The following is a 22,119-nucleotide window of genomic DNA, read 5'->3' on the forward strand; positions in this document are numbered from 1 at the left end:
CTGGAAAATGAGGATTTGCAAATTCCGCGTGCTCACGGATCACTGGGACCAAAGCCGCAAGACACAGTGATTGCAAAGTCTACTCAGGTTAATGTTCAGAGGTATGACATAAAAGACAAAATTCCGAGAGCAGCTTGGGCTAAGAACATTTCTTATGAGGGCAAAACTAGATTATACAGCCCTGTTGAGCACTAAGATCATCTTCCCAGTCACTTTTGGTACAGCCGAGTCCCGGCTGAAGACTAGAGGTGACCGCACGTTTGCCTTGGCTGCACCTGATCTGTGGAATAACCTCCCCATTGCCACCTTTGAGTCCGATTCCATTCAATCTTTCAAATCGCGGTTAAAAACCTATTTATTTAACCTCACCTTTTCTACCAGTTAATGCTTGTTTGTTAGTTAGTTTAATGCTTGCTGCTACCTTCATTTTATTCTTAACCTCTTTTAATTATTTTACATTTTTCTTGACTCTTTTATATTTTTACACACAATGTTCTAATATGCTTTTATATGTATTTCTGTGTTTTAATGCCATTAACCTGCTAGCATGTTTGGTACTTTGCCATGGCCTTCATCTTTCTCTTTTACTTACATCTGACCCTCTCACATGTTCAGCACTTTGGTATACCACTGGTTTTTAAATGTGCTATATAAATAAAGTTTGTTGTTGTTGTTGTTGTTAGTAGGACAGAGATCAAGAGTATAATACGGCACAAAATGAAGGAAAGGTGGCAAAAGCGATGAGAGGAAGAGAGGAAAGGGCGATGGTTTTACAAAGTCCAAAAGAAAATAGGAGAAATGAGAAGCACAGGAAGCAACAGGAGAGAGGAGACTGTTATATCTCGACTTAGATTCGGGCACACTGGTTTGAATGGCAAATTAGTTTTAAAAGGGAAACACCGTACAGGGGAGTGTGAGTGCAGTAGAGAACAGGCAACAATAGAACATGTTTTATTGCATTGTCAGTAGTATGATGCTGAAAGACGACTGATCAAAAAGCTTGACGATATGAAAGTGAAAGTGGACTTGGTTGTTTTATTTTGCAAGAACTCTATAAGTGGATCTACTTTCACTCTATAAGTGAAAATTTGGGGTTTTAAGGCAGAGTTATTTGTTTGGGGGGATTTTTTTATTTTGTCATTTCGGTCCACACTCCACACCAGTTGGTGGCGCTAATGCACCATTTTTCTTTTTGCCAACCACTAATAAACCTTATAAAGAAGACGAAGAAGAAGAAGAAAAAACCCCAAAAAGAAGAAGAAACCACATAGTTCCCGTTTCATTCCTGTGTGTTTCTCATTTTCCCCCTCTCACTAGTGATGGCCAAATGAAGCTTTCTGAAGAATTGAAGCTTGTATTGAAAAACGGTTCATTACTCGAAGCTTTTCAACAGTCCTGTCTGGTGACATCTGGTGGGCAAAAATATGAAGAGCAGCTTGAATCTACAACGAACTGAAACAAACTGCTCGATAATGACAGCCAACTCTACAGAGTGGAGTTTACATTCCTGTCTGATATTGGGTCACCGTTGTGTTGCTTTGAACATGTATTTTTTGGGTGAAAAAATTGTTTATTTGTTTAAAACATTTTGATCAACCTTCTTTGTTTAAACAAGCGCCACGGTGTGGTCTCTCTTTGTTTGCAACTTCTTGATGTTGGTAGATAGTAATAATTGAAAAATACATGTAATATACACATTATAATGTACAACACATTATGGAGTATGCTTCTGCTGTGAGGTCCTGCCTCCATGTACTAATACAATTAATCACTGGACAGCTGAACAGGTATGTTTATTAATAATATTATATTAGGCCAATATTCTTATACGTATTTTTGACCTGGGGGTAGAATTGATTGTGAACTGGAAAGGTAAAATGCTTATGAACTTGCAAATTAAAAACATGATGCATTTAAGGTAACCCTTTTTCATTTTTATTTAAGAAGAGAATTTGTTCCACTGTGTGATGGCCAAGTCTGCTTGTTTTCATGTAGTAATTTCTCCTGCCTTAAAAAAAAAAACCCTCTCAGAAGAGGCTGGAGTGCACAGAAAGTGGTAGAGATGCAGGTATCTGGTCGTCCTGGGTTCCACAGACTATCAGCTAAAAAGAATAAACACATTAAATTGCTGCACATTTGTAGAATAACATTTTAAGATTACTTACATTACATTACATTAAATCTAAATAGTCAAAAGGAAGTCTTTCTAAAGTTATTTCATGATATTTATATTATGAAAAGCAGATTTTTGACAATTTAAGTTTTTTACGTTTTTAGATAAATAAACACGCAAAAAACAAAAACAAACAACAAGAACAAAGCTGGCAAACCCAATCAAAACTGACCAAAATCAACCGAAAATACTCCCACACGACAGAACTTCTCCTCTGCTTCTCTGGCTCCATATCTCTCAATAGAACGATCTGTGGTTTTCTATCTCTCACCATCAGAACACTCTGATTCACTTCCTTATAAACTGTCAGGGTCCTGGGTCTGAGCGACCCAGGATCTCTGAGCAGCTATGGACTTATGTTATATTATATGTATGGTGTATGCATTTTTGGTGTTGCTGCCACTACTCCCTCTTCTCCCTGTTTGCGTGTGTGTATGTGTGTTTCTGTGGGCACGAATAGAAAAAGTTATATATTTTACTGTAACAACCACAAACATGTTTAATGAATTATATTTCATAATTTTAAATGCAAATATAAATTGACAATTTTAAAATTATATGCAAAAGTTTTGCAACCAACAAAGTTATTTGCAGCCATTTACCTTTACCCCCCTTTTTTTAATAACCATTTCAAACAATTTACAGAACAATCAGCTGTTCTGCATTCAATAAGATGCCACACAAACTATCTGTGCCACTCCAAATATTTCTGTCCACTATAAAGGAGAACATCACAGCCTGATACCTGCGGGTCTGACAGCAGCAGGTGTATCACTCCTGTTTCTACCTGGAGACAGCAGTTGCCTCATTGTTCTGACACACAACACAAAACTATCCACAACACTACACACTAACTACACAAGACAACACACTACACACACCAAACACGCTAAACGTCACAAATCTCTCACATCTCAAAACTCTCTCTCTCTCGGCATCACTCCTAAAACTTCCCCCTCTTCCTAAACAACCAAATGTCATGTTTCCATATCATTTTTTGATTGGTCGACGTGGTGCATTTTTCCAACAACATGAACAGGCTGATTTTTGTTTGCTCATAAGCAGAGAGTGCTTGCCAGCGCTGTCCTTAGACAGTAAACGTGACGAAACTATTGAGGAAAAAATGCCGCGTATAAATTGTTTATCATGACTCTGGTTTTACGTGGCCTATGAACACAATTTATAAACTGGTATATATCACCTTGTTGCTTTGTCATCTTGAAGTGGTCATGTGATTGGCTTACCACGACTACTTTATTCTTCCTCAGTCAAACAGCAGCACTCATGTGATTGTTTTGCCCCCTTAGCTCCAGGTGTTGTGCCAAAAAGTGATTGTCAGACAGAAAGTGATTACCTCCGCGGGAGCGTGCAGCTGCTTGAAGCTGTAGCGTCCAGATTACTTACAGCTACTTCCATGCAACTGATATAAGATGAGGTAAGCTGAACACAGCTTCAACCGTCTGTTTGTTGAAAAATAGTAACGTGACCGCACCGCATTTTCTTGTTAGTAACGGTAACGGCGTTTCTGCACAGATTACTGCACAGAAAAGTTTGTGAGCAATGGTAAAACCTCAAATTTATGCTGCTAACACTAACAATTCACTAAACAAGGGAAGATACAACAATCATAAGGCAAGAAGCAGCAAAATGCAGAATCAGAAAGAAGCAAAAAGAGGACTGGAAAGTTCCAAGTCTAAGACAACGCCTGAGAATGCTAACGAGGAGAATGCTACGCCCAGCAACGTGCTAATGGATAGCTGCCATAACTACGCAGCTACTGCGGTAACACTCACGTTAGCCAAAGAGGAAATGTATGAGTTCCCACCTCTCCCTGTTACACCTCTTAAATCACCAGCTCTGAAGAAGGTGATGTAAACCAGATAATTTACAGTTTATCGGCACTAATAAACACCAGGTCTGATAACATCGAGAGCATGGTGAGAGAGAACTGGAACATGGTGGGAGAGAATACGATCAAGATTGAGGGTGTTCAATAATTAGACACAATAATTATTGTTCAATAATTAGACACAATAACAGTACTTTCATTACAGTAAATATATATGGTTACAATAATAAAACTGAAAATGATAAATTACTTGACTGCTTAGAAGAAAGAATTAATTTCTGTCTCAGATGGCACAGATGGTTTAACTGCAGAGTTTTATAAATCATTTTCTAATCTCCTGGCTCCGTTCTTACTGCAGGTTTTCAAAGAAAGTATAGAGAATAACACCCTCCCTCCTACTCTTACTCAGGGTCTCATAACACTTATTCCAAAGCCAAACAAAGACTTACTTCTTATTGATCATTGGAGACCCATCTGTCTGCTCAATAATGACTATGAGATTATGGCTTTAGTACTTGCTAACAGAATTAAAGAGTTCTTGGATACAATTATCGATGAGACACAATCAGGCTTTATGAGAAATAGACACATTTCTAATAACATTAGACTGGTTATGGATCTACTTGATTACTCTGATTTGGTATCTGACAATAGCTTCATTCTCTTCCTGGATTTTTAAAAGGCTTTTGATACAATTGAACATCAATTTATTTTCCACTCTTTGGAAAAATTTGGCATTTTTCTGTAAAGCTTCAAAACCTTGTACACGAATTGCAATAGCTCAATTAAAATGATTAGACTCCACCCCGAGATTTGACCTGTTATACAAGGAATCACCATAGCTGATAAGGAGCTCATCATCAGCCAGCTAGCTGATGACACCACACTCTTCTTGAAGAATGCAAATCAAATCCGTCCAGCCCTTAGTGTTATTAGAGATTTCTCTGAGGCATCTGGTTTATGTCTAAATCTAAAAAAATATGAATTACTAGCAATTAAAGACTGCACTGCAAATGCTATCTGTAACATTTCTGTTAAACAAGAAGTCACATACCCAGGACTGTTAATATCCAAAGACCAAAAGTCAAGATGCTCGTCAAACTTCACTCCAATTATACAAAAAACATGAAAAAAGTTCAACCAGTGGCTGCAAAGGGATTTATCTCTGACAGGTAGAGTGTTAATTACTAAAGCTGAAGGGATATCCCAACTGGCATATGCTGCTCTCTCCTTACATCTGGATAAGAAGATTAGTAAAGACATTGACCGCATGCACTTTAATTTTATATGGAAAAACCATAACAACAGAGATATTTTATTTAAAAATAAATCACTTTTCCTGGAAACTTGTGTCCAAAATGGGATCCTATTGGTGGCTCAGCTGGTTAATAAAGAGGGAGTACTGCTTACTTACAATGAATTCCTTACACTATATAATTTTCCAGTCAGTGGTCGGGAATTCTCAATGGTGCTTGGTGCCATACCCTCAGGTACTTTAATCTTATATAAAAACACTGACAGTTCAATATCGACCTCAGTCACTCTCCCTGATCCAGCTGAGTCAGCAGTGGGAAAAATCTGCTTTTCACAGGAACTTGGTAACAGCAATAAGAGAATACGTAGTTTATTCCAAGATGATATCGTGTCTCTCCCATATATATAATATCTTACTGGAACCAACATGTTCCAGATATCACCTGGAAGACAGTCTGGATGATCCCATAAATATCTAATTGGTAAAAATGGTAAATGGCCTGTATTTATATAGCGCCTTAACAGTCCCTACGGACCCCAAAGCGCTTTACATATCCAGTCATCCACCCATTCACACACACATTCACACACTGGTGATGGCAAGCTACATTGTAGCCACAGCCACCCTGGGGCGCACTGACAGAGGCGAGGCTGCCGAACACTGGCGCCACCGGGCCCTCTGACCACCACCAGTAGGCAACGGGTGAAGTGTCTTGCCCAAGGACACAGCGACCGAGACTGAAATCTGCTTTTTACAGGAACTTGGTAACAGCAATAAGAGAATACGTAGTTTATTTCAAGAAGATATCGTGTCTCTCCCATATATATATAATATCTTACTGGTGCTCAGTCTGGATGAGCCCATAAATATCTAATTGTACACAAAGTGAAGGAAATCGCGTGTAAAATTCTTCATAAATGTTACCCAGCCAGTCAAATTGAAAAGAGACATAAATACTAATTGCACTTTCTGTGGGGATCATCCACAAACTGTGGCACATCTTGGTACTGTTCCTCTACACAGAGATTCTGGAAGGACTTTAGCAGTTTTGTTATTGTCCATATTTTTAAGGGAGTTTTCTTAATGATGGGAAAATGTTTTATTCTGTTTCTTTAAGTTCTCCAGGAAGAATGATAAATGTTTTTTATAATAAATTTGTTGATACTTTTAGCTAAATTTTTTATCCATAAATGTAAGTTTATTAATAAAACATCATATTTCTGCCTTTTTATAAGGATATGGAATTGTACATACAATCAATATCAGACTCAACCAACAAAAAGCCTCTCAGAACAATATTTATATGTTGATTTTTTCGCGTACTCATATGATAATTTTTTTACCCCTGATTTTGTATGTTCATGTTCTGTTCTTTCATAAACTTCATCTGTTTGTATGTTCTACACTCATTGTGTTTCAATAAAGTTCAATAAAAAAAGTACATTCTAAATGAAGCTTCAGACGTTACTAATCACGTGACTCTGGCCAAACGAATCAAGCCTCGACACAGTGCTTCTCAAGCAGCGAGTTAATCTTTTTGACACACGCACCGGAGCGTCAGCGTCAAGCGGACCATCACTACCTCTCACATCTAAAGGTAAGTGCCAAGGTAACTTTGAACTGAGTTCAGTCAATCTCGAGTTTTTCGAAGTTTTCTGAATGAAGTTTTCTGTTGCTCTCTGTGAGAGAAGACCGTTAAAGGCGAGGCTCTCCAGAGTGTAGCAAAACAGGAAACCACAGCTGTGTGTAAGTGTGCAAACGAATAGATTAGAAGTGCAAGTGAGCCACGAGTATAGAAAGGTCAAGTTTCGTGAGTTGTTTTTCTCACCACTGATCACGCGCTCAACACTCTACACATACTTGCATCACACGCGCGCTCTCAAGCATCAGTATTGTACAATTCTGGGCGTCACGTGAGTTGCAGGTGTTACCATATAACGGAAATCTCCATTGTTCTGTAGCAGTGGTTCTCAAACGTTTCACAATGAGTTTCACCCTTAGTATAGGCAGTAGCGGTTTTTGATACGGGCGACACTGGAGCGGCATCGTGGTGGGGCATCGGCGAAAAAAAATTGCTCGTACTCATGCTGCCCCGACATCATGCCAGCGCATATTGGGAATGTCTTAGGCACCGATCGGTTTTCTATCGCCCATTTGCTGGGAGTAAGGGCGCCCTCCGTTTGCGAGGTGCGCCTGCTGCTTGCGGCACAGGGAGAAGAGGGCGGGGCGGCGGGGGATTCTCTGGCTGGTTGGAGCGGCGTCTAATAATCAACTCGCAAAATAAAACAAAATAAAAACAAAACAGCAAACATGAAAACACCAGACATTATGATACAGACTTATAATTTGCACCGATGTTTTTTCAAATTTCTATAAGCGAAAAGTGAGCGTGAGAGCCCTCGGTGCGCCTGCTCGCTGCTGAAGTCAAAGTAAACTTTGTTGTCATCTCCGCTACATACAGTCCAGTATATAGAGAGATGAGACGACGAGGCTCCAGTTACAGCAGTGCAAGTAAACAAACAATACATATAAGAAGAGTAAGAAAATAAATATTCACTTTAGGACTAGTGGTAAAGGGATCAATAACAATTTAAAATTTATAATTTACAGTTTGATGATTTAAAGTCTCACATACAACCCCTGGAAAGGGGAGGGGGACATGCTGCTTCTAAATAGAGCACATTTCATGCATAATGTTGTAAATCCAAGCCCATTATGTATTCACGATCTGAATACTGGGTTGTGTGAAATCCCAGAAATAATCCTTAGACAAAATGAATCTGTGAACTAAGGTGTAGGTCTGTTAGGTTAAGTTGTGGTGATCCTTGAGTTGGGGGATTTGTGTTCATACTGGAGTGCAAAATTAAAACCAATGGAAGATGGACAAGAAAAGTTTTAAAGCCATCAGGTGCTCAGTTTAGAAAAAATAGAAAAGAAAAGGAGGAGAAACGAGCAAAAGATACAGGTAAGCAGATGTGTCATTGGATGATGGCAGGTCATCCTGAAACAATCAGACTAAACTCCAAACAATAAATTATGTTACAGATGTTAATAAATTATTAGTCATTGTTAATTGTTGATTTGTCCTGTTCTCATTGTATGACAAATTATGATGACTGTTTGGTAGCTGTTTGCATATTCTCTCTCTCTCTTGTTTTGTGTGTGTGTGTGTGTTTGTGTGTGTGTGCGTGTGTAAAGTTCCTCAATACATGTGGAACTTTCTATTTTGTCTGATTTTGTGTCTTGCAAATAAACCTTTAAAATAAATTTAATTTTATTATGCATTTATTTTTGGCCTACATCAGTAAGAAATGCCAAATTATATACACAAAGTTATAGAAATGACCACTCCCGTTATTCATGATGATTTCAATAACATCACATAATAACATGTAACATCTAGTGGTGCAACGGATCACGGTTGATCCGAAATCCGAACCGATCTGACTCCACGGTTCGGTACGCACGTGATCTGAAGATTCAAAAAAGAAAAAAAAAAGTATGTGTATGGTGCGCGTGGTCAGTCTGTCAAGCGGTAGTTATGGTCAGCGCTTCAGTCCAAGTAGCGGAGCAGAGGAGTTTGCGGCATTTAAGCAGCCCTTTGCTGCCCAGTCCGACCGGGCTAAAGCTATTACAAAAGCTAATGGGGTGTTTAGCTGCAGACGGGAGGCCGTCGTCTGTTGTGCAAAACAAGAGGTTTAAACTGTGATGAACGTGCTTGAGCCACGCTATGATATCTCGTTGTGCGTCCACTTCAGTGACAAGATCGTTCCAAGCATGTATGAGCAGGAGAAGTTTAACGTTATGGCTGAACTGTCCCAGGCATCTTCTGTTGCTCAAACTACAAATGGGTGGAGCTCCAGGGCAACGGAAAGCCACGTGACCGTGAGCGCTCGTTATATCACAGTGGAGCGGTAGATACAAAGCCCTGCACCGCCCTATAGATTACATTAGATTAGATGAAACTTTATTTATCCCTCGGGTGGGTTCAAACTGAAATTCAGTTTCTAGTAGCACAGCACCGACAGAAGTTGCAGAATGTGAGCAGAAATATACCATGTTTACACATTTATAAATATAGAGAATACAAAAGGGATAAATAGAATAAATAGGAATAAGAATACAAGGGAACGGCACATTTTAAGTATTGTGAGTCTATTACACCGTTGGATATTAACAAAAACTATTGCACAGTGAAAACGCACTACAGCTACTTGTTCCCCCCTCCTCTGTCCCCGTTTCCCCTCCAGCGAGGAGTTAAACAGTTTGTTGGCCTGTGGGACAAAGGACTTTTTCAAGTCTGCTGGTCCTTGACTTTGGGAGAAGCAACCTGTCACTGAACAGACTCCTCTGGTTGTTTATGGCCGTGTGCAGAGGATGCAGAGGATGCCCAGCATGGTCCATAATGTCCATATTGCATTTATATAAGTGCGTGGAATGAGTCTTCAGTTGAATGTTTTTTAATAGGCAAAAAATGCGGCGAGTAGAATTTTTGTCTTTTTTTTTTCTATTTTTGCTGATCCGAAAATTGATCCGATCTGTGACTTTAAAACCGTGATCCGATCCGAACCGTGAGATTTTTGATCCGTTGCACCACTAGTAACATCACATCCTGTAAGCATAGTCTGCCTGTGTCTTTTCTCTGGAAATGAACATTTTCATCCAATATAGGTAATACATCAACATGGCTGCCATGGCTAAGTTAGGAATATTTTTAATGTAATTTCCAAAACTTGCATATGATCTGCAATTTGTAGCAGATCTACTGACTGTCACAGAGCAGCTGGAGCAGTCTCAAATGGAGGTCAGTCCACTACTGCCACCTGTGGCCAAGTGCCATAGCCTACTACTAGATTAACTCGTGACACATCTGCACCTGTTTCTATGACCACATTGAGTAGAGTCTGACTGTGTCCCAATTCAGGGTATGCACGCTTGAAGTACGCATTTCATTTGCGATTACGTCACCGCTACGCGACGACGGCTGTCCCAATTCAAAGTGTACTTCAAATGCATACTCCAAATGCGCCGTCGATTTCCCCAAATATCAAGCGTGGTCCGGTGCACGCTTCGTGGCCCCATATATCCCACAATCCATAGCGCGGCGGAGGGTGTGGATAATTTTGCCGCAAAATACGGCAGAAGGGAGCGGCCGAAGAGTGAACTGTCAAAAGTAAGTACTGAATATTATGTCACTTATTTATGTGCAAATGTTTAAGAACATTAAAACATTACTGTTGGCCACATGTCGGCAAAGTTATGTGACATTAGTGATGTTTGTACTTTCAGCAGTAACTTGGTTTTAAAGCCTCTACTTCTAAATATATATATATATAGTCGACCTTAATCTTACAGAGAATGTGATGATTTTATGGATAATTAAAGTCAGTCAAATATCTACAAACACAACGAGCTGAAAGTCAGTGATGCTGCTCGGTTTGCAGTCCTGAATATGACGGCACAAGCAGGATTCACTGCACTGTTAATGTTAGCTATGTTATATTGCTGCCTCTGTTCGGTGGTGTCGAGCCAAACGGACTTTAACGTGTGTTTGAACGAGCTGACGGTTCAGTCGTTAAGCTGAAAGAAAGATGCTTTAATCACAGGAGTCACACATGTGTCCACTGGACCATCTGGAACTCTTCTTGTTTAGCACTCGTAATAACACAAACACTAAATCCTCCTTCTCTTGTGCTGTTTTGTAGCAGTGTATACACCTGAGACTGTCACCTGTCTGTCTGTCCTGCACTCTCTCTCTGTTTCTTTCTCTCTGATTGTGGAATAAAAGTATGAACATGTATTTATAAGTTACACTTGTGTTTGAATCCTGCAGCTTATCACACATTTGATTTCCATGTGTGCCAACTGCAAGTGTCCAGAGTGAGGACAGACTGAGGGACCCACTGCTGCACATCATCTGTGAGGCTTTGCACCCCTGATGATCCACCAGGACAAACTCAGCAGTGTGTGAGGAAGAGGAGGAGGAAGGGCCAGCAGCAGCTGACAGATGGAGAGAATAGACAGACTATTCCCTGTTTGTGAAGGACTGCTAGGAAAGTTTAAAATAACTAATTGTCTGTCCTGAATCAGTCTTGTTAGGTAATGTTCAAATAATTTTATCATTCCAGTGTTTTCAGTGTGGGAGAAAGTACTCAGGGCCTTCAAGTTACACACTATGAAAGGCAGCAACAAGTTTAATATTCAGAAACCTAAAGTATGTATCAGCAGCAGAATGGAGCTAAAAATAAATGTTTGTTTCAGTTCTATGAAGCTTTGAGTATTTTGGATTAGTAGCACTGCTGTGTTTGTTGCATCATATTGTTGTAATTGTTTATATGCTTTATATATTCTGAGGTAAGTTGATCTATAGTGTTACATCATATTCTATAAGGATGTTATGTGTTTGTAGACTTTCTGCCCAGTTTGACCCATTTAGCAGAAGTCAGCCTGTTTAAGACTCTGATATCTATTCTGTATGAATTAAAGCAGTTATGACATGGTCTGATTTTCTCACCCAATAAAGGAATATTTAATATATCAGTCTACTCTTCATTCTATCACCAACAGTTTTCACAGCTCGTACATTTTCTTTTTACATATATATGTAAGCATTGAGCCAAATTTAGTAATGCCAACATATTGAAAGAACAATGTTTGTCTCTTATATATAATACATCTGTATATACACTGTCAGAGATACTTGTCTTTGAGTGAAGATTTAAGGTGATAGGAAATATAAATAACTGCTACTTGCATCTTTGACCCAGAGTTCAAGCTCATATATATATATAATCTGACAATACATATAATATTGTCCATATTATATTAACATTACCACAGTGAGATGACTTTAGTCTCATGAACAACATTAGCTAATTATCATTTACGAACTAATCTTGAAATGACTGTTCAGTACAGAAATGAAGCCCAACTATCATGTTTTACAGTCCTGTGGTCTCAACTAATCAAAGTGATGTCATGACAAAAATGAATGACCAACAAAACATTTTTTCTCCTTCATTTCTGTCACACAAAGCTGTATGAAACATTTCTCGTGGTTAGTATCATGGTTGCTAGGCAACCTGAACAGCGCGACGAAAGCTAGACCGTCCCATTTCACAAGCCTCTCACTTCCGCACTTCCCGTACTTGTAGTACGCACCGTACGTAGTGTGCGTACTTCAAGCATGCATACCCTGAATTGGGACACAGCCTCTGAGTGGCTGCACTTACACTGGTGCATTCAAATCCACCCACAAACATATTGAAAGATGCAATGCCAACAATGTGGATTGTCAAGACTCAAACCAATCATTAAGCAAAGACAGCAGGGATCACTTGTTTCTGTTTATTATACAGCCAGATTTACTTGTGACACACATGTGCAGCTGGCTTTATCACCTATTTTGAATTTGTTTCAGGCACAATACATTTGTAACTTTCAGTGTTTTCCGGTCTTCCAAAAGAAGAAAAAAAAAAACCTTCAACTACATGACATGCAATTGTGTATTTGTTTTCACCTTATCATAGACTTGAAGTTTTACAAATCACCACTCCTTTTGTTAATATCATTTCAGTCTCAGACAATCTAGTTTTTCTTACAGAGATTGAATGCACCTTCTGCGGATGGCGGTACCACACAGTGTGCGTGGACTTCCCCTGTACAGAAGGCAACTACAAATGTTGTGAATGCTAAATAAACAGAAATAAATGATCCCTGTTGTCTTTGCTTATTGATTGGTTTTAGTCTTGACAATCCTCATTGCTGGCATTGCATCTTTCAATGCCAGCAATGCCAGGTATCAGTGCTCAAACCTTTTGTGTTTGTTTCCAATAAGTTGCCCACCTCGGGAAACAAAAATGTGTTCTTTTACTTGTCAGATGAACATATGAGACACTTTGACTCTTCAGTGCAGTGTGGAGCCTAACAAAGATCTGCTTTGTGTCCCAGCTGATCAGCAGGAGGAGAAGAGTCTGACGGAGCAGCAGAGGAACATTTTCAGCTACTTGGACTCAGCTCAGCCACTACAGAGAAAACAATGAGCTCGACACAGAAGGTGACAGACAGAGCAGGGCGATATGACTAGAAATATTTATCACGATATACATTTGAAAATTTGCATTAACGATGTAGCTGACGATATAATTGACACTAGACAAAATACTTTACAACTCCACAAAAAACACAGTAATAATGACGGCCTGCTAGCATGTCCTACGACAAATAGTGTTTGTTGTGTATCTGACGGACGAAAGCTAAACCAGTTCCACATCACTGAAGTTGCAGCATTTTTACAAACCAATTCTGGTTCATCAACAATATCATATAAATTATAAAATAATATAAAAGTGTGTGAGATGAGATGTGACAGGGGATTTCTTTTAATCACCCTGCCGTTCTTCAGCTGAGACGTCTGAGTTAGAAAACACTAACACACTGCAGTTGTCTTTACTCGCGAGGGCAGCCATTGACGCATGACCTGCGTCTATTGACTGCGTCCTTTATTTATACAAGATGTTTCTCTGTGTGTGTGTGTGTGTGTGTGTGTGTGTGTGTGTGTGTACAAAGGTAACAACGTCATTCAGAGCAGCGGGTTTTTCCCCTTTTTCTACATCTGTATGTTCTAACAAAAGAGCTGAGGTTTGACTTCTCTATATCTAAATGTTCAGAACAACAGGAAGCGGTTAGTATCTGCATAAGTTCAGCACACAAGTTACTAGGTGAAAAGTCATGTAGAAATATGCTTAATGACAAATACATGAAAGGATACATTTCATGTAGCTGATAACATATATACAATATTCTCTTAACATTCCGTCCTGTTTATCAGAGAAATGAAATGTACAATAAGTAACTACTTGTCTTTCACATTCTTAGTTACTACATCATTAGCACTTCATCTTCATGAAACAGGAAAAGAAGTCTTCATGATCTTCATTGATTTCAATACATCTGCATATGCTGTGAATGACAAACATGTCGTCTGTGAAATTACAGCTTTTAAACAAGGAATAACTCAAATAGAGAAAACAAAATAAAATCAGGAAAAATCCAACGACGATCAACAGTCTCTTTAAAATCTGAAATCATGTTTAAAGAATGTACATTATCTGGTATGTAAGTGCAGCATGTGGTGTTGAATAAGACACACAATCCTCCTTTCTCAGCCAGGATCACGTGCAATGCTACACGATGTTGCATTACAGCAATTCTGAGAGCGTCTATTTCTTGATTTTGTCCCTCGTTGACCTTGCAGGATGCTTTGAGAAACAAGCCGAATCTATAGTCCATTATCTCACTTCTGAGAGCATGTTTTCCAACTCCTGCCCACAGGGAGAGTGAGTTGAGTACCTTTCGTCCAGTTGTCCAGAGTTTGAATTCTTCACGTACATCGGTTCCCCAGATTGAGTCATGTAGTCTGACTATTGAAGTTGAACGTTTCTTCCTGGATGAGGATGACGATGTTGTTGTTGTTGTGCACTTTACAAAAGCCACTCTGAATGTGGTCGGAGATCAGAATTAGTGCACCTGTCCCAGGGTGTTTCCCATATATGGTTGTGTTAATATGCTCGGCATGTGCGAGCAGACGTAACAGTCTTTCTCTGTGGTCTTGTTAAACACATCTCTGTATCAGGCATTTTTCATCCAAGGATGGATGTGATCTTGTGTCATGTCCATTAGGTGTAAGTTGTCGTACGTCCATCTACTCTGTCTGCCTCGTGGCTCAGCTGCTGTTGGCATTGGCTGGGGTCCTCTAAGGGTGAGCTTTGTAGTCAAGGTAACCATCAGGGTTCCCCTTCACACCTACACCTGGCTGCCTAAAGTTGATCGGATAGAGATTGGAGTGCGGGCTTACCCTACGGGGGCACCAAGAACGCACTTACCACCCTCACCCCCGAAACAACCAAGCGTAGGCGCTTCCTCCTTGGTGTCGGGGCTTCCCGGTACCTCAACCTTTTTGCAGTGGCTCTGATGTATCCAAGATGGTCTCTCTGCAATTTTACAGGCTGTGGGTGTTGTCAATAACACTTGGTTTCAACCTGCAAGAGACTGGAGAGTCTTACGGCAGTTTATTGTTCAAAACAATATCCTTATTTTCTAGTAGTTTTGCCATCCATTCTTTCTCTAACGGATTTTTCTAAAGGTTCACTTTTTGCAACTGAGATTGCATCTGCTTTTTACACTGGATAAATCTCTGGCCATTTTGAGAATACGTCTATAATCACTAGAGTATAAAAGTGTCTATTAAGGACCTGGACTATCCCCCCTGAGGACACATGGGTCACCCCATGTGTCACTAATGCTGCTGTTCTGCACCGGGACTTGGGGAGTATTGGTTTAACTTCACAAGTCATAAGATCATTTTCTAGCTGCGCTCCACACTTTAACCATTTCTTCTGTTCTGCAGTTGGTGCGGCTTTTTGTTCATCTTTAAGTACATCAAGTAGTATTTGCATAGAGGATGCAGACATTAATGTGTCTATAGTTTGTTGTGCGACTAACTTAGCTGCTTGATCTGCAAAGTTATTGCCTTTAGTTATTTCTGATTTGTCTTTCTGATGTGCAGCACATTTACACAATGCTAACTGTTTTGGCAATGTAATTACTTCTAATAGTGTCTTTAGAAGATCTCAAAGTGTTGCACAGCTGAAAAAAACATACTGTCTGTCAGTGTATATATTTATATCTTGGCCTGCGTGTGTGAGGATGTCAACGGTTTCGCTTCTACAACTCTGGCAGCTTCCTTTTATGGGCATGTAGTTCCTGTTACACACACCACAGGCACACATATTTCCTGTTTTTGCAGACTAATCGAACTCTTTGTCGAACTTTCCATATAGCGACAATAAGTGTCCAGCATTTGAGAGTTGTCTCACATGTGTGAGATAAGACAAATTTGCTTATTGTTATTATTATTATTATTATTATTATTATTATTATTATTATTTATATATATATATATATATATATATATATATATATATATATATTTTTAAATTGAAGTCACTGCGTGGGGTACTTAGATGATCAAAATGTGGCCTAAAACAATGTCAGCTGACTTCTTGACTGCCTCTGCTGCAGCTGCACAGGCCTGCAAACAACAGAGTCTAATTTGCAGAAGTAAAATGTAAGCGGACGTTGTTTTTCACTAAATGCCTGTGTTAAACTGCACCTCATGTAACCTGCACCTCCATCTACTTGTAATTAGAAAGGCTATTTTCAAGTTACTGAATGCTTCTTCTGTTTTCTTGTCTTTATAGATGCAAGACTTCATTTTGACTTAAGACATTTAGGTCATTTCTATTTTTCAAAGAACTCACACATCTTACATATTTCAAACTTTTAAGTTAGGAAAAAACTTTGCATTGCTTACAGCTCATAGCTCACAGCACTAAAACTAGGCATTAATAAATCATATGCCTAATCATTATGTGTCACTGTGATCCACAAGTATGATCACAAATTTGTTTTCCAAACTTACAAAACAAACAAATAAAAACAAAAACAAATTGCCAATGTCATTAAGGCTTTACACACATGAGTCAGGACACAAAAAGAGAAAAGAAAAAGCTGCTACCAGAAACAAAGCAGAAGTGTGAGGAAAAACTGAGCTCACAGACAGCTGCATGTGTGAGCTTTAATATGCAGCTTCTGCTCTAAAAACAAATAAATAAAAAAAACGTGTAACTTGCTCATCAGCTTGGTAGTGTCCACATATTTAATTCAGCTTCTCAAACCTGTAGCTTTAGCTGCTGTATACAGGGTTTGGCTTGTTAGTTGTTAATATAGGTTTGCTCTTCATCTCAACAATGTCTCGTCTAGGATGACAGGTTTTCAATCAGGTCAAGTGTCTCTATGCACCTGATTAGTTTAGCTACTTTCCTTATTTTCTTCATCTCATATATCATTGTACTGAGGTTGAGCAAACCTTAAGCTTGATTCAGACTACTTTTAACAATTATCCACCTCACAGCATAACTGACTGAGGTGCCTCTTATTATTTAATATTATGTCATAAGTAATGTTATCATTGTATTGTTTTTCCTTTTTTATAACAGCAAGAGTATATTACAGTACACTACTTTACTACTAATGCGTTAGTTTGTATTTTATTATGTATCCATCACGGGTCTGTGTGAATCTGCAGCTTCACACCTTCCCAAGCTGGAGACATTTGCTTTTTCACACTCTTTCCTTGGCTGAACAATGACACAGCCTTAATATACCTTATGCATTTCTCTATTTTATTTAATATGTTTTGTCTGAATTATCTGCTTTCATTTATTCTATTCGTTCAGCTTGGTTGTCTTCCCAATTTTGTTTCATTTGTTAGTACCAGTTTTTTACCAGTTACTGTTATCAGTTTGAATACATTAGACAAGCCCTAATTTAAATTAAGTCAACCTTAATTTAACCTTTTTGTTTATTCCACTTCATTCCTCTTTCCATGCTTTAATATATTACAACTCTTGTGTACGCTTTGTTTTCTTTTTAGCTTCCTTTACAGTATTTATTTCTGCTTGGAGGGTTTCTTATAATTTAGTCAATGCATTTTCCCTCCCACGTGGGACATTTAGGTTTTCTTTGGATTTCTCTATCTACATGCACTAATTTGTCCGGCGCCTGGACATTTTTTCTAACCACTGCTCGTCAACAGTAAGTTTTGTGGGCTGATTCCCCATTATCACAGAACTGCAAAGCTTTCTCTGGTACTAGACTCGGGGGTGGTTGCTGACACGCCCTTCTACCTTTCCCCTTTATCACCAGTACTTGAGCTTTTGCAGAATACACAAAGAAAACAATAAAAAAACAAACAAACAATGGAAGTAGTTCAGCAGCGTATTGTGCTGTAAAATCAACTTACTTCCAAAACACATACACAAAACACATATATTCACTCTTGTTTCTTTACGCGCGCGGGTCCTTGCGGCGGACCAGGCCAGTTCTAACTTTTTCAAGTTAACTTTTACACGTCTTAAATCCTTACAGCGGATTACTCTCTCTTTTTGTGCACCCGTGCAGTGGGTCAGCCTAATGCGCTATTAATCCTTGCAGCGGATAAGACCTATGCGGATTCTTCTAAACCCTTCCGGCGGTTTACAACCAAAACGTGTTTTCTCACCCTCAGTCGTCTTTTGCTGGTTGTTCAGGTCATCTGGATCCCAGCGTCGTGGACCAGGACCAGCCTGGATGCGAATTTACGCCCAGGACTCTCACCTCTACCTGGAGAGGGCTGTCGACAGACTTCGGTGCTGGTTTACCCACGGCGTCAGGATGCAGAAGTCAGACCTTATTGGAGTCACAGAAACGTGTCTGCTTTTTCCATCTCTAGGCTCGAAGGACCAATTTAAATGACAGGGGATTTCTTTTAATCACCCTGCCGTTCTTCAGCTGAGACGTCTGAGTTAGAAAACACTAACACACTGCAGTTGTCTTTACTTGCGAGGGCAGCCATTGACGCATGACCTGCGTCTATTGACTGTCTGCGTCCTTTATTTATACAAGATGTTTCTGTGTGTGTGTGTGTGTGTGTGTACAAAGGTAACAACGTCATTCAGAGCAGCGGGTTTTTCCCCTTTTTCTACATCTGTATGTTCTAACAAAAGAGCTGAGGTTTGACTTCTCTATATCTAAATGTTCAGAACAACAGGAAGCGGTTAGTATCTGCATAAGTTCAGCACACAAGTTACTAGGTGAAAAGCCATGTAGAAATATGCTTAATGACAAATACATGAAAGGATACATTTCATGTAGCTGATAACATATATACAATATTCTCTTAACAAGATGTGAAATTAAATAGACTGGAACCGAAGAAGACACAGCTCATCCTTGCAACCGTTAGGTTGGATGCCTCTCTAACTTGACACCCTTGGACTAAACTTCAGCCCGAAGCCCTGGAATAATGCACTTAAACCTACTGTCTCACTGTGTTATATCTGTTTTTGGAGCACTGTCTGTTTTTTTGTGTGGTTTTTTTTTTGGGGGGGTGGGGGGTTGTTTTGTTTTGCTTTGTTTTATTTTATTTTACTTATCTATATACATATATTTTTTTTTCTTCTGCAATAATATCTAAATGATCTACATGGGAGAGTATATATAACTATATCTATGTGTTTCTCCAACACTGTTCATACACGATGAATATACATTATTATTATACACTTAATTCTTTTTAACTAATTTCCTCCTCTATTTCATTTGAACTCTCTCTTCCTGTTGGTTAAAAAGTTGTTGGAAAAAAGCAATAAATAAATCTTTGAAAAAAAAAAAAGTGTGTGTGTGTGTGTGCGTGCGGGCGCGTGTGTGTACATACAATCAGGAGGGATGGGCATGATTTTACTGTTTTTAAATGGTCATGAATTATTTTTAGCACCAGGTTGGATGTAATGTGTTAGAACTACCAGCAGGTGGTGATAAGAGACCTTTAAGGTGTTTGGTGCCACACTCCACCTTTAGGTTTAAAACTAGTGTTAATGGAGGGAGTTTGAAGGTTGAGTTTGTTCCACGACTGCATTTCACTCACTGCCTCTGTTTGTATCTCTGTCACTGCAGGACCAACATGGAGCGAGAAGTCAGCGCTCTCAGGAGGCCGACAAACCTCACAGAAGAAAGAGAGAGAAAACATACACCTGTGACGAGTGTGGGAAGGATTTTACTGGGAAGGATTCACTAAAACAGCATCAGGTCATCCACACTGGAGAGAGACCGTTCAGCTGTGACTTGTGTGGAAAGACTTTTTCCAGGAAGGGTTCCCTAAAAACACACCAACTCATCCACAGTGGAGTTAAAGCGTACAGCTGTGATCAGTGTGGCAGAGCTTTTACTCACAGTAGCAGCTTACAGAGTCATCTAGTTACCCACTCTGGAATTAAGGCATACAGCTGTGACGAGTGTGGGAAGGATTTTGCTGTGAAGACTGAACTAAAACGTCATCAGGTCATCCACACTGGAGAGAGACCATTCAACTGTGACTTGTGTGGAAAGTCTTTTTCCTGGAAGCGTTCCCTAAAAACACACCAACTCATCCACAGTGGAGTTAAAGCGTACAGCTGTGATCAGTGTGGCAGAGCTTTTACTCACAGTAGCAACTTACAGAGGCATCTAGTTACCCACTCTGGAATTAAGGCATACAGCTGTGACGAGTGTGGGAAGGATTTTGCTGTGAAGACTAAACTAAAACTTCATCAGGTCATCCACACTGGAGAGAGACCATTCAACTGTGACTTGTGTGGAAAGTCTTTTTCCAGGAAGGGTTACCTAAAAACACACCAACACATCCACAGTGGAGTTAAAGCGTACAGCTGTGATCAGTGTGGCAGAGCTTTTACTCACAGTAGCACCTTACAGAGTCATCTAGTTACCCACTCTGGAATTAAGGCATACAGCTGTGACTTTTGTGGAAAAACTTTCAGCCAGAGACGGAACCGAAATACACACCTACACATTCACACCAGACATGATGTGTACTGCTGTGAACAGTGTAGCAAAGTGTTTACAACAGGCGATAAGTTACAACGACACATGTTTACCCACACTGAGGGACGACCTTATAAATGTGACCTGTGTGAGAAGACTTTTAAATCTCCACGTAACCTTAGAGAACACCAACAGATCCACACCAGAAAGAGACTCTACAAGTGCAGTTACTGTGAGGTATGTATTTATATTGTTATCTTGTCATTTTAGCCTGACTGTTTGAAACATCTCTGCTCATTAAACTGTGTTAGCATGTTAGCAATTCTACTACATGGAAAAGCAGCTCTGAGCGATTATTCAGATTTTCATGTCAGTTATAATTTTATTATTACTGTAGTATTATGTTGGTAAATGGTAAAATGGTAAATGGCCTGTATTTATATAGCGCTTTTATGGTCCCTAAGGACCCCAAAGCGCTTTACATATCCAGTCATTCACCCATTCACACACACACGTTCACACACTGGTGATGCACCCTGGGGCGCACTGACAGAGGTGAGGCTGCCGGACACTGGCGCCACCGGGCCCTCTGACCACCACCAGTAGGCAACGGGTGAAGTTGGTAGTATTGTAGTTATTGCAGCCCAGTAAACTGAGTGTGTTAACTGAAACAGTAAAATGTAATTGGACGTCTGCAGAGATGCTCTTTATTTCAGGCGACGTTCAGGATAAAAGTGTTGAATGACTGACTTACACTGTCTTTGTGTCTTTGTTTAGAAGCAGAGCGACACAGATGGATCCAGTTCTCAACCCTGTCATCACTGTGGTGGTGGGGAAGACTTTCATTGTGACCTCTGTGGAAAAACTTTCAGTTGCCAAGCTGAACTAAAAACACATCAACGTAGACACACTGGAGACAAACTGAAATACTGCAAAGAATGTGGGAGAAGCTTCACCACATCACGTGACTTAAAACGACATGAACTGATTCACAGTGGGGTTAAAAAGCACCTCTGTGATCAGTGTGGGTCATCCTTCATCAGTGCATGGGAGCTTAAATCACACAAACGAGTCCACACAGGAGAGAAACCATACAAGTGCAGACACTGTGACAAAAGCTTCTCACAATCAAGTAGTCGTAACATTCATGAACGTACACACATGGAAGGAAACTACAGCTGTGACCAGTGTGACAAGAGCTTCAGGAATCTCAGTTCATACTCCAAACACAAACGATCCCACGTTACTAATAAACTGTTTCACTGTTACCAATGTGCCCAAACATTCACCTCATTGTCTGCTCTGTGCAAACATCAGCGTGATCACTCAGGGCTGAAATCACTCCCATCACTGGATCACAGTGAATCTGAAGAGACAGAAAGATCCTCTGGTTTCAGTGTCAGACTCAAAAAGCTTGAGATC

General features: G+C 39.7%; 1 long non-coding RNA gene across 1 annotated transcript; it reads left to right on the top strand.

The window, feature by feature from the left end:
- Window positions 1-20,567: 20,567 nt before the first annotated feature.
- LOC112844888 (uncharacterized) lies at window positions 20,568-21,841 on the top strand. Its single transcript, XR_003217645.1, has 2 exons — window positions 20,568-20,934; window positions 21,475-21,841. It is a non-coding gene; the product is annotated as an uncharacterized LOC112844888 (long non-coding RNA).
- Window positions 21,842-22,119: the final 278 nt, after the last annotated feature.

Source organism: Oreochromis niloticus, unplaced genomic scaffold (assembly GCF_001858045.2).
Source record: "Oreochromis niloticus isolate F11D_XX unplaced genomic scaffold, O_niloticus_UMD_NMBU tig00001931_pilon, whole genome shotgun sequence".
Lineage (NCBI taxonomy): Eukaryota > Metazoa > Chordata > Actinopteri > Cichliformes > Cichlidae > Oreochromis > Oreochromis niloticus.